The following is a 10,520-nucleotide window of genomic DNA, read 5'->3' as shown; positions in this document are numbered from 1 at the left end:
TGATAGAACCACACACAAGAAAGGAAAGCGGAAAAGCCAACAAAAATTGAGTTATATACTCTATTTTAGGAAACCGGAGTATTTTTTAGAGAAATTGCCCTCACCCTCTTAATAGTGGCATGTTTCGTCATACGACATGCTCCAACACCTCCGCTCAGACCAACACTTAGAATGAAGCAAAGTGTGTTCTGTGGAGTCAATGCATCAGTTATACAAGGGATCCACTGTGCAGACTAAATTTAAAACTGTCTAAGAGAGTACCCTCTCCAATGTTATTCTAGGTCCCTCTTGACAGGATTAAAAACTCTTGTTTGGGGTGAACTCGGGGAGTTAGTGCCCTGTCCCTCTCTCTACTCTAATTAATATGATTCAGTCCTGGTATCCCCACTCTTGGTCGTTTAGCCTTTGTCAAGATTTAGATCCTTTACCTCATTTTTGTATACCCCCTCTTTCTCACTTACTTAGTGGAGATGGATATGCAATATATAGCTATACTCACCCCTTCTTTTAACACCTTGGATCTTCCAGTAACTTCCTGAGCTTCAATTTGTTCTTTCCAAATCCACGGTAGGAATGGGAGCATTGCCTCTATAGTCCAACATTTGTCAAGGGTCTGACACCACCCAACACAGTCACTCGCTACCCTCTGATGGCTTTGTGAGTGTACCCATTGAAAGAAACCTTAAGATATGGGAGTAATAGTTTATGTCATATTATTTGGGACGATTGCAAGGATAAATCATACAGAATACGTGATATTGCATTCACACATATGTATATAATTTGGTTTATGCCCATACTGAGGATTTTATATAGTGCCTTTCTTTTTTCTTATGTTTGTTGAGCACTTTTGACTTTTCACTATGGTGGGTATTAGATATTATATTGTGTTCTTTGCTACTCTCTTTAAATAGTGTTTTGAGAATAGAGTTATTTCGTTAAGCATGCTTCCACATGGCGTGGGATGATTTTCGGGTGTTCATCTCTTGAGATGGAAATTGCCAATCGGCAGTTGTCAGAAGGAATTGGACCATTATTGCAAATTTCTGCATTCAGCCACAATTGGAATGATGTGATATAGTCCACTATGCGAGGATATGTCTTATTACCGATTAGGATGCTTAGCCATTCGGCAACTGATGTATTAGGTTTTTAGACAAAAATGTTTTGTAACAATTATGTGAATTTTTAGAATTAACTTGTGGTCTGATTACATTTTGGACAATAATTTGTCAAACAATTTTGTTATGAATTTATCACCTGATATAATTAATTTATCCAGTATTACTGCCACTTTTGTTGTTATGTTTTCACTTTGGTTAAACCCTGAGAAGGACATGTTAATAGTCCTTTTACTGTGTTGATGATGACATATTATATTTAAAGGAAGTGGGGTACTTTTCACTGTTGTGGCCTTGAAAAAGACTATTCCTGTCGAAAAGCGTCAGCCTCTGCAATAAACTATTACGGCAATTGATATCTCAGAGTGCAAGCTTTCTTCTGTTTGGATCTTCAATGCAGCAATATTTGCATCTTTAGTGGGTCCCGTGTCAGTGGCACTGATCCCAGTAGGTGGATGTAATAGAGAGTTTGCAGGAAGTAGCCAATGAAACCTTAAAATATGTATATGTTAAAAAGATATGGTTTTGGTATGTTTCCATACATTAATTGGCTGATATCTGTGAACAAAGACAATTACCCTAAACCAGGATTTTGCTTTCACATGGTTTTCTCTTTTCCAAAATGCGCTACACCACGGTCCATATTTACTAACATTCGATGCAAGTCAGTGAAGCAATTAGAGTTGCTGCTCTGCCTTGAGTGAATTCGAGAGAGAAACAATGTGCAATATCTATTAAGATGTATAACATTTTTTCTTTCCCCCAGCCCTGGTGCATTTTTGGCTGCCATGCGCCAGTGCACAAACATTTGCACCACAGTACAAGGATGTGTGTGTTCTCTAAAACATATGTTCGGTACCGGAAGAGGACCCTTCTATTATAAAAACTGTCCTTTAAGAATTTTCCAACTTTTTATTTGTGCCATACAATGCAGCACACATGCAAATTTGGAAAAATAATGAGAAATGAGAACATTTCTCCTCTTTATGCCTGACTCAAAAAGGCATACTGTTTTGTAGCAATTGAGTGGTAGCATGGGAAAGCCCATGTACTACCAATGGGATACTCCCTTGACGCAAAGTAGCAAATAACACAACTTTGCATTACTTTGGGATACCTTCCAGTGCAAATCCTGTTTGTGTTGGGTAGTATATCCCATTTCAACACTTTGCACTGAGATTGCGTAACAAAAGTGATGCAAACCCATATCAAAGAGTTAGTAAATCTGATCCCCAGTTTATTGCCGGGGGTCATCTTAAACCCAAACAAATCCTTAAACGTCTGACATCCCATGCTCAAGTGATGCAAAGGAATACATTTGGGGGTCAAGCCTCAACATGGATATATTCACATGCCAGGGAGACTTTAACAAGTTTTTCGATAAAGAATGTTAAAATTCTGAAAAGTGTCATGTTCAGCGAGATTTTGAAGCCAGACAATTAGGACGAGAGAAGTCTGGAATCCAGTGATAGAAATTCTAGGATATGCAGATGTTGTAAATATAGGATTGCTTCCATGAAACTCCAGGGTAATATCTGTGAGGGGTTCAAGTCTTGGCAAGGATATTTTTCTGCATGGTTTTGCCAGCCAAGATGGCGGGGGCAAACTGACAAAGCTCCGGGACGTTACCCCATTAATCCACCTTTAATCCGACACTGGGCGGCTGAGGGGTTGCTACACACCAAAGTGTGGATGAGCGGAGTCCACCGGGAACTGGCTGTGCTGCTCATGAAGCCGGAGGAAGCAGCATGGACGCCGTCTGAGCTGCCGACGTGTGAGGTGCTGTGGGAGGCGCAGCCTGACCCGAGGGATCTGCATGTGCGAAGCCCACCCGGGGGCACCTACGAAGACGTGAGGGGGAACGGCTAGCTGCAGTGACCTGGGCAATGTGGTTAGTGTAGGAGCGGGGCAGGGGCCTTGCAGCGGCGACGGCCTGTTTGATCCTGGTGGCCATTATTTCTACTCCCCCCACCAGCAGCTGGACGCGTGCCTAAAGTAAGGGCCGACACTGGGCCCGATGGAAAACACGGCTGTATAGGGACCTGAGGATACTGGGCCGGACTGCGCTCCGGTCTGCTAATCCCCCCTGCAACTAACCCAGATCCATGAAAGCAACGGACTGCAGCCAAGACCATGCAGTGGGGTAATTACACAACAGGATCCCTGAGATTCTGGCCACCGCGGGGGGTTGTTCGCGCTGCTGCGCCTTGTCCCACAGGCTGAACATGCAAGCAGGTCCTCCTGCAGCCCTTTCAGGCTGTGCCTCGCCGACGATTGCGGCTTTGGCACCTACACTGATGCACGCTACACCCTCGGTCCTCGCAACGGAAGGGATGGGCCTCCTTCGCTCTGGGGCAGGAGCTAAGATACAGATGCCGAGGACTGAGGCCTTGCATCCCGACAGTCATCATTTGGATGCTGTGCTGGCAGCTGTGGAGTGGATAGGCACTTCCCTGGACCAGGCTTGGACCTCGCTGGAGGGCTAGATCGACAAGGTGGCCGGTGATCTCACTCTGCTTCATGCGGACCATCGCAAGTTAGCAGACAAAACTCGCTCGCTAGAAGGCCAGTTGCATGAATAGGCGCCCAAGACAGATCAACTGGAGACCTCACTACAGATGGCACTCGACCGGATAGAGATGCTGGAATACCGTGCAGAAGACGCAGAAGGGTGCACCAGGAGGAATAATATCCATGTTATAGGCCTCCCGGAGGGCATGGAGGGCCCAGACACGGTCACCTACACCGAAACATAGCTTCAGGGGCTGGTCCCAGAGGGTTCGCTGACACCTTTCTTCTCCGTTGAGTGTGCTCACAGGGTCCCTACAAGGGCCCGACTGCTGGGCGTGCTGCCGCACCCCTTCTTGCTCAGCCTGTTGTACTACGCAGACAGAGATATTATCTTGCGTGCAGTGAGATCGCTCCCGACAATCCAAGTGGATAATGCCCAAGTTATATTCTTCCCAGACGACACCATCACCATACAGAAAGAACGTAACTCCTTTTTGTCTGTGAAACGCAAGCTACGTGCCCTTAACTTGACATGCTCCCTCCTCTTTCCCGCCAGGCTGCGAGTAGTAGCCGGCGGTAAAACACACTTCTTTGACACTCCGGAAGCGCCCTGGGAATGGCTGAAATTCACAGACCTGATCAGTCAGCGGGACACTGAATCAGAAAGACCAGCGACACGGGGCCGGCCAACCCGCAAATGGCCAAGTCGCAAACAGCGTGTGATTCCCCCAAAAGAAGTAAGCCATGCTCCTGATTTAGAACAGATTGTACAGGAGCGTCTTTCTGCATTGCAAACTGCAGCTGCTATCAGCGTTCCATCAGTCACCTCAGATGTAGACGCAGAGCTAACAGACTCTAATGGCAATGATGGATCCTCCCTTGAAACACACTTTGAGGTGGGGTCCTCCCCCCTCCCTGTAGTGACACCGCAGACGGCGGATGACCTTATCTGAACTTACTAGGTTGGCACACACGTCATTTAATCTGTCACTCCTTTGCAGTAATATTATGCGTGGTGACTGGAGGACTGAATCTTGCTGCATACCGGTTCTGCTTTTAAACAATCTCATTGTTTTGCCTCTGATCTAGCCGGTAGCTCTGCACCTTCGTCGCTTTCCTTAGCCAACAGCTGGTGTTCAATTAGTACTCTATCCCTTGTCCACTATGCTAAATGTTCTGCACTAAACCCATCGGCCGCCCACGCCTATGCTGTGTTGGAGGCTCTGTCCTAGAATTCATTTAACACCACTCACCCCGCCACTCTACTCCTCCACTTGTGGGTACTATTTTCTCACACTTGTTATGCCGAATAGGTGAATTGATTTGTTTGGGCAGACACTGGTTGTCCCTCTGATATAATGGTATTTTATCATGTTATTTTTATACTAGTTGTTGGTTTTAAGTTGCATTTGTTTGTTTCAGAACAGAGCCCGGATTTACCCTTCCTTCCTCCCCGTGGGTGTCCCATTATCGGTCACGTGGAGTCCCACATTTCTAGAAGTGGGGCTTTGGGGCCCTATCGAGCTACTGATACATTATGAATCCCACTACCATCCTCACATGGAATATGTGAGGCATACACATGCCAGCACGCAGATACTCTATATATTCATATCTTAAGAGACACTCGATTCATATAGCGTTTCTGTAGGAGACTCACGTAGCACAGCCAGAAATCACCAGGCTACAGCGACATTGGTGTGGCCAGCTCTTTGCGACAAATTACTACTCCTATGCCAGAGGGGCCCTTGTGTGGCAGAAGACCACACCATTGACGCGCAAGGGCGCTATGTTCTAGTACGCGATCGCCTAGCTGGCTGTGCAATTGTATTGGGGTCCATCTACGCTCCAAATACAGACCAGGCCTCCTTTTTCCGTACGTTATCTGGCCCCCTCTCTCGTTGGAGTGATCTTCCTTAGCTGATAGGGGGTGATTTTAACAGCATACTGGCTCCTAATCTGAACAGTTCTTTCCCACCATTGTCCACTGCGCCTGCCGTAGCAGCTGCACCCGCGATACGTAGCTGGCTCCAAAACTGCCAATTATTAGACGGATGGCGCCAATGTAATGCTAACACCAGGGTCTATTTGTTCTTTTCAGCCCCGCACCAGTTACATGTCCGCCTTGACAGAATATTATGCACAGCTAACCTGACCCCCGCAGTACTGAGGACTGACTATTTAGGCCGCACTCATTCAGATCACAGCCCACAGCTTATGCAATTGGGATGGGGCAACTCCCCTCCAGTTATTCCCACCTGGCGGCTCCGCCTGGAGCTGTTAGAGGATACAGTATTCCGGACATCACTAGATAGGACAATTCCTGTATATTCCGAACATAATAATGGCACGGCATCCTCTGATCTAGTTGAATGGGAAGCATTCAAAGTCTTCCTCAGAGGACACTTCATGGGCACGCAATGGAATCTGCGCAAATCCACTGAGCACGATCTGATTCGAGTGGAGAGATCCCTGATGCATCATGAACAAAATGCTGCCCAACACTCCTCAGGGACTTACCGACTGTTGACCACCCGAGCAGAACATTCATCTCTGTTAGAAAGAATGTGCTGCCTCATTTATACAGCTCACTCAGCACGCACACATACAGCTCACTCAGCACGCACACATGCCACAGTTTACCGGTCAGGCAAGCTGCTGGCCTGACTAATCCGTCAAGAACAAGATCACCTTCCTATCATGGAACTCCACTCAGCAATGGGGGATGTGCTCCACACCCCCCATGGAATCCATTCCGAGCTCACACAATATTATACGACACTTTACCACTCCTCTGCGGCAACGGATTTGGCAGACTACGACGAACTCTTCTCCCTGACCACTCTACCCCAGCTGACAGATGACCAGTGGGGGGAACTGGAGGTCCCCCTGACACTATCTGAGGTACAAGATAGTATACGTGCCTTGGCCGCAGTCAAAACCCCAGGTCCTGATGGCCTTCCATCTGACTTTTATAAGTTGTTCTCTGCAGTGCTCACGCCTCGCCTTCTCCGTCTCTATGAGGGGGCATTACAGACAGCGTCTTTGCCTACACCGCAATGAGAGGCACTACTGGTATCGCTCCCTAAACCTGGAATGGACCTGTCCGAGTTGGGCTCCTATAGACCACTGGTGATGCTCAATACTGACTACAAAATCCTGGCCAAAGCCTTGGCATTGCGACTGATGCCCCTGGTTCCTCAACTGGTTCACTCTGACCAGAACAGCTTTGTACCAGCTTGTGACACCTCTCACAACATCAGGCGCTTATTCAGAGTCATTAGGTATTCGACAGAAGTCTGGCCTCGCGCAGTGTGTCTGGTGCTCAATCTGGAGAAGGACTTTGACTCTTTGGAATGGCCCTACCTGTTCGAATCACTGCAACGATTTGGCCTCAGGCCCCATTTTCTGCGTATGGTGAGACTGTTGTATACCCAGTCCCAATACAGGGTCAAAATCGGCACAATCATCTCTGAGCCGGTTGAAGTGGGAAGGGGTACCAGGCTGGGTTGTCCCCACTCCCCGCTACTGTTTTCTCTGGTGATGGAGCCCTTGGCATCCCACTAGGTGACGGCCAACACACCATATCTCTATATGCAAAGGATCTTCTTTTGTACCTTAAAGACATTGATAACGTCCCCACTGAAATCGCGGTCGTACTGCAATGATTTGCTACACTTTCTGGCTTACGTGTTAACTGGGCAAAATCATGCCTCTTCCCCTTTAACCCTGACCTGCCAGACCCGTGCCTGTGACTTTCCGGGGTTTGTATTCCCTGGCAGCCGTTCCGATATCTGGGTATCCACATATTTCACAAGGAAGACGACCTTCATGATGGAAACCTCAGAAGAGCAGTGTCATCTATCCGTACCCAGATGAACTTTTTGCAAACGCTACCACTATCAGTAACAGGAAGAATTGCCCTTGCGAAGATGGTAGTGCTCCCACACTTATTATATTACTCCTCCAACTTACCCTACTATGTCCCGGCCAGTTTTTATTAGAGAGCTGGAATCCAGAATACAGGAGTTTATCCGGAACAAAGGCCGTTGCAGGGTGGTGTTGAAGCTCTACTCACCTTTGACTCAGGGTGGCCTATCGGTGCCAATTATGGAACAATACTACCTGGCCTCCCAGCTTCAATGGGTGATGTGGTGGCTGTCTGGCCTTCAGCTATTTGACACAGCAACCAAATCGCTACCCTCGATGCTCCCCGAGGTCCTGCACCTCTTTCACCTCCTCACGAAAGCGAGGACATCTGTAGAACTTCTTCTGTGTGTGGCTCATCATTGCTACCGCAGGTGTCTGCACCTCAAACACACGACCATGCCTTATGCTCCAGCACTGGCATTACTGAGTACACAACATGGTTCACAGCTCACAACCACTGTTGAACTGGAACCCTGGCACGCAGCCGATTTATACACACTGGGCGATCTCTATAGTGTGAGCAAACTCACTCCATTTGATGTACTGACAGGTGAAACAGGCCTACCCGCAAGGCAGTTTCTGTTGAACAATTCCCTGATAGCAACACTGTTGCGTCAGTGGGGGGATATGGCAACTGAGCCCCTAACACACTTACTAGTACAATACATACAGGTTATGGGACGAGGCAAACACCTGATACGGTGGTTCACTGACGCACTCAGAACACACACAATACATGCCTGCACTGCTCTGCGCACCAGCTGGGAAGGTGACTTAGCTGGGCCCTTTACTGATAAAGCATAGGGTGCAGCATTATCCAGCCACACTAACATCCCCCGCAACTTGAGATTCCGCCTTATTCAGTTTTATATTTTCCACAGAGCTTACCTCATGTCAGCCAACATCAATAAGTACTTCTGCACGTGGATGCTGCTTGCCCCCAATGTAGGATGATAGGAGTGGACATCCTCCACATGCTGTGGTCTTGTCCCTCTTTATACATTTATTGGCAAGGATTAATGACATGCCTATCGACATGCACGTCACGCCCCTTGTTACCCACTTGGGAATCCTGTATCCTGGGTGAGTTCCCGAGAGAGAAGAGACATAAAGCCTCCACGAGATTTATAGACCTTGGTCTCTTGACAGCCAAGTGCTTAATCACTAGGAGATGGAAGGCCACCAAACCTCCATCCATTAAGGCATGTGAGAGTTCTTTCCTGGTATGGGCGGAGGCTGAGGGAGTAGCACTAAGACAGGAGGATGCTCTGGGCTTGCGTAAATATCCCCTATCTGCCAGCTGGGACACGATGCTGATTCGACTGCGTGAACCGGAACATGGTGCGGACATGGCGGATGCAGACGCTCACAATACAGAGTTGGTGCTTGAATAAGCAGCTCATGCTCCAGGTTTGACAGCTGAGCCCTTAGTGGTGTACTCACCTGCATGTGTTGCTTCTGGTCTGGGAAGGCTCCATACAGGTTACATTGGTGGCGGACCCTGAGACCAGGTGGAGTGGCACCTATGCAGACACAGTGGAGGGCCTCTTGGGCAATGGGATGAGGGGAGTTTTAGCTGGACTCCGAGTTTGTTAAATGTTTTAATAATTTAATTGTTTTGTAAATTGTCAATGTTGAATCCTCATATTTTTTAGCGGTTATCCGTATACGTCGATCATTGCATAGATGCCCCAAGTGGACTTGTAAATTGTGGGAATATATTCGCCAGGTGGGAGATACCGAATTCACCCCCAATTCCGACCTCGCTGTAATCGTAGTTCATGTAAATTCCGACTGTGATTTGCCTATATCCGCTGATATGACACACCTGAACTGTGAATGTTGTTCCGACAGTTATATGCACTGTATCCAAAGGCTTCGAAACTGAATCCACACTCTGTAGTTATACTGTGATTTCTAACGCCAAGCCCACATGGAGAAAAAAGTTTCAAATGGACATTTTTTTTGCTTGAATCTTTTTATTATTATTCATAATAAAAAGATTCAAGCAAAAAAAAGTCCATTCTCTGTAGAGATATGGACCGCGTAACCTAAAAAAATGATTTTTTTTTTGCATGTGGGAGACTGAAAGGAAGAACCACATTAAAAAATGCAATATTGCCAAAAATGTGACATGCGTCAAGTTCTGACTATTTTACTGCCCACCAAGTAAGGGCAAAAGAGATTTGGCTTCCACCAATAGATTCCATCAGTCATCCACATCTAGAAAATATATAGGTTTTATACTTTCCATATAGTCCTGAGTCTGATATTTGTCATCAAATGAACAGTGTACCATAAACAGTGATACCTCTAAAATCTCATGATGTACGCTAACATTACATAATTGATTGTGAAGACTCTGTTCCCAAACAAAGACAACATGTTTCATATTCCTCAACTCCAGAAATGCAGCGCAACATTTCATTGATTAACGTTCCAGGATATATGTTTTTCCACCTGAGAAGTGCAACAAAATATTAAGCACGTTTGTTAAAAAAAAATGAAAGTATCGTAACCTATTTTATCATATCTTCAGGCTGCAATGAGATTTTAACGGTATTAATACATAGTGCTGCATAAAATGATAAAAAATACCATATAGTTTCTGTAGGTGCACCAAGAATAAAGCTCCGGCACAGAGGTGCAAATACACCTCGTCAGTGAAAGTGTTACACAAGTCACCCCTAAATGTGCTATGTAAGTTGTCATAACGAGATGTGCACTGTATAAAACGGGACATACTAAATATTAAAAATACATTTATTTTCACAAGAGTGAATCTTGTCAAAAGCGGTTTGTCAATGTGTGGGGAAAAGCGAGATTTCACTGAGGAGGCCTAATTGCGTCTGAAAGCCTATTTTTACAATTCAGCCTTGGATGATAGTGGAAGGGGGATTTTAATATTATTTTCCACTTTTATGTAAAATCTAATTAAATATTGAAGTACCTGTGGTG

Source organism: Pleurodeles waltl, chromosome 4_2 (assembly GCF_031143425.1).
Source record: "Pleurodeles waltl isolate 20211129_DDA chromosome 4_2, aPleWal1.hap1.20221129, whole genome shotgun sequence".
Classification (NCBI taxonomy): Eukaryota; Metazoa; Chordata; class Amphibia; order Caudata; family Salamandridae; genus Pleurodeles; species Pleurodeles waltl.
This window is presented reverse-complemented; position numbering follows the sequence as displayed.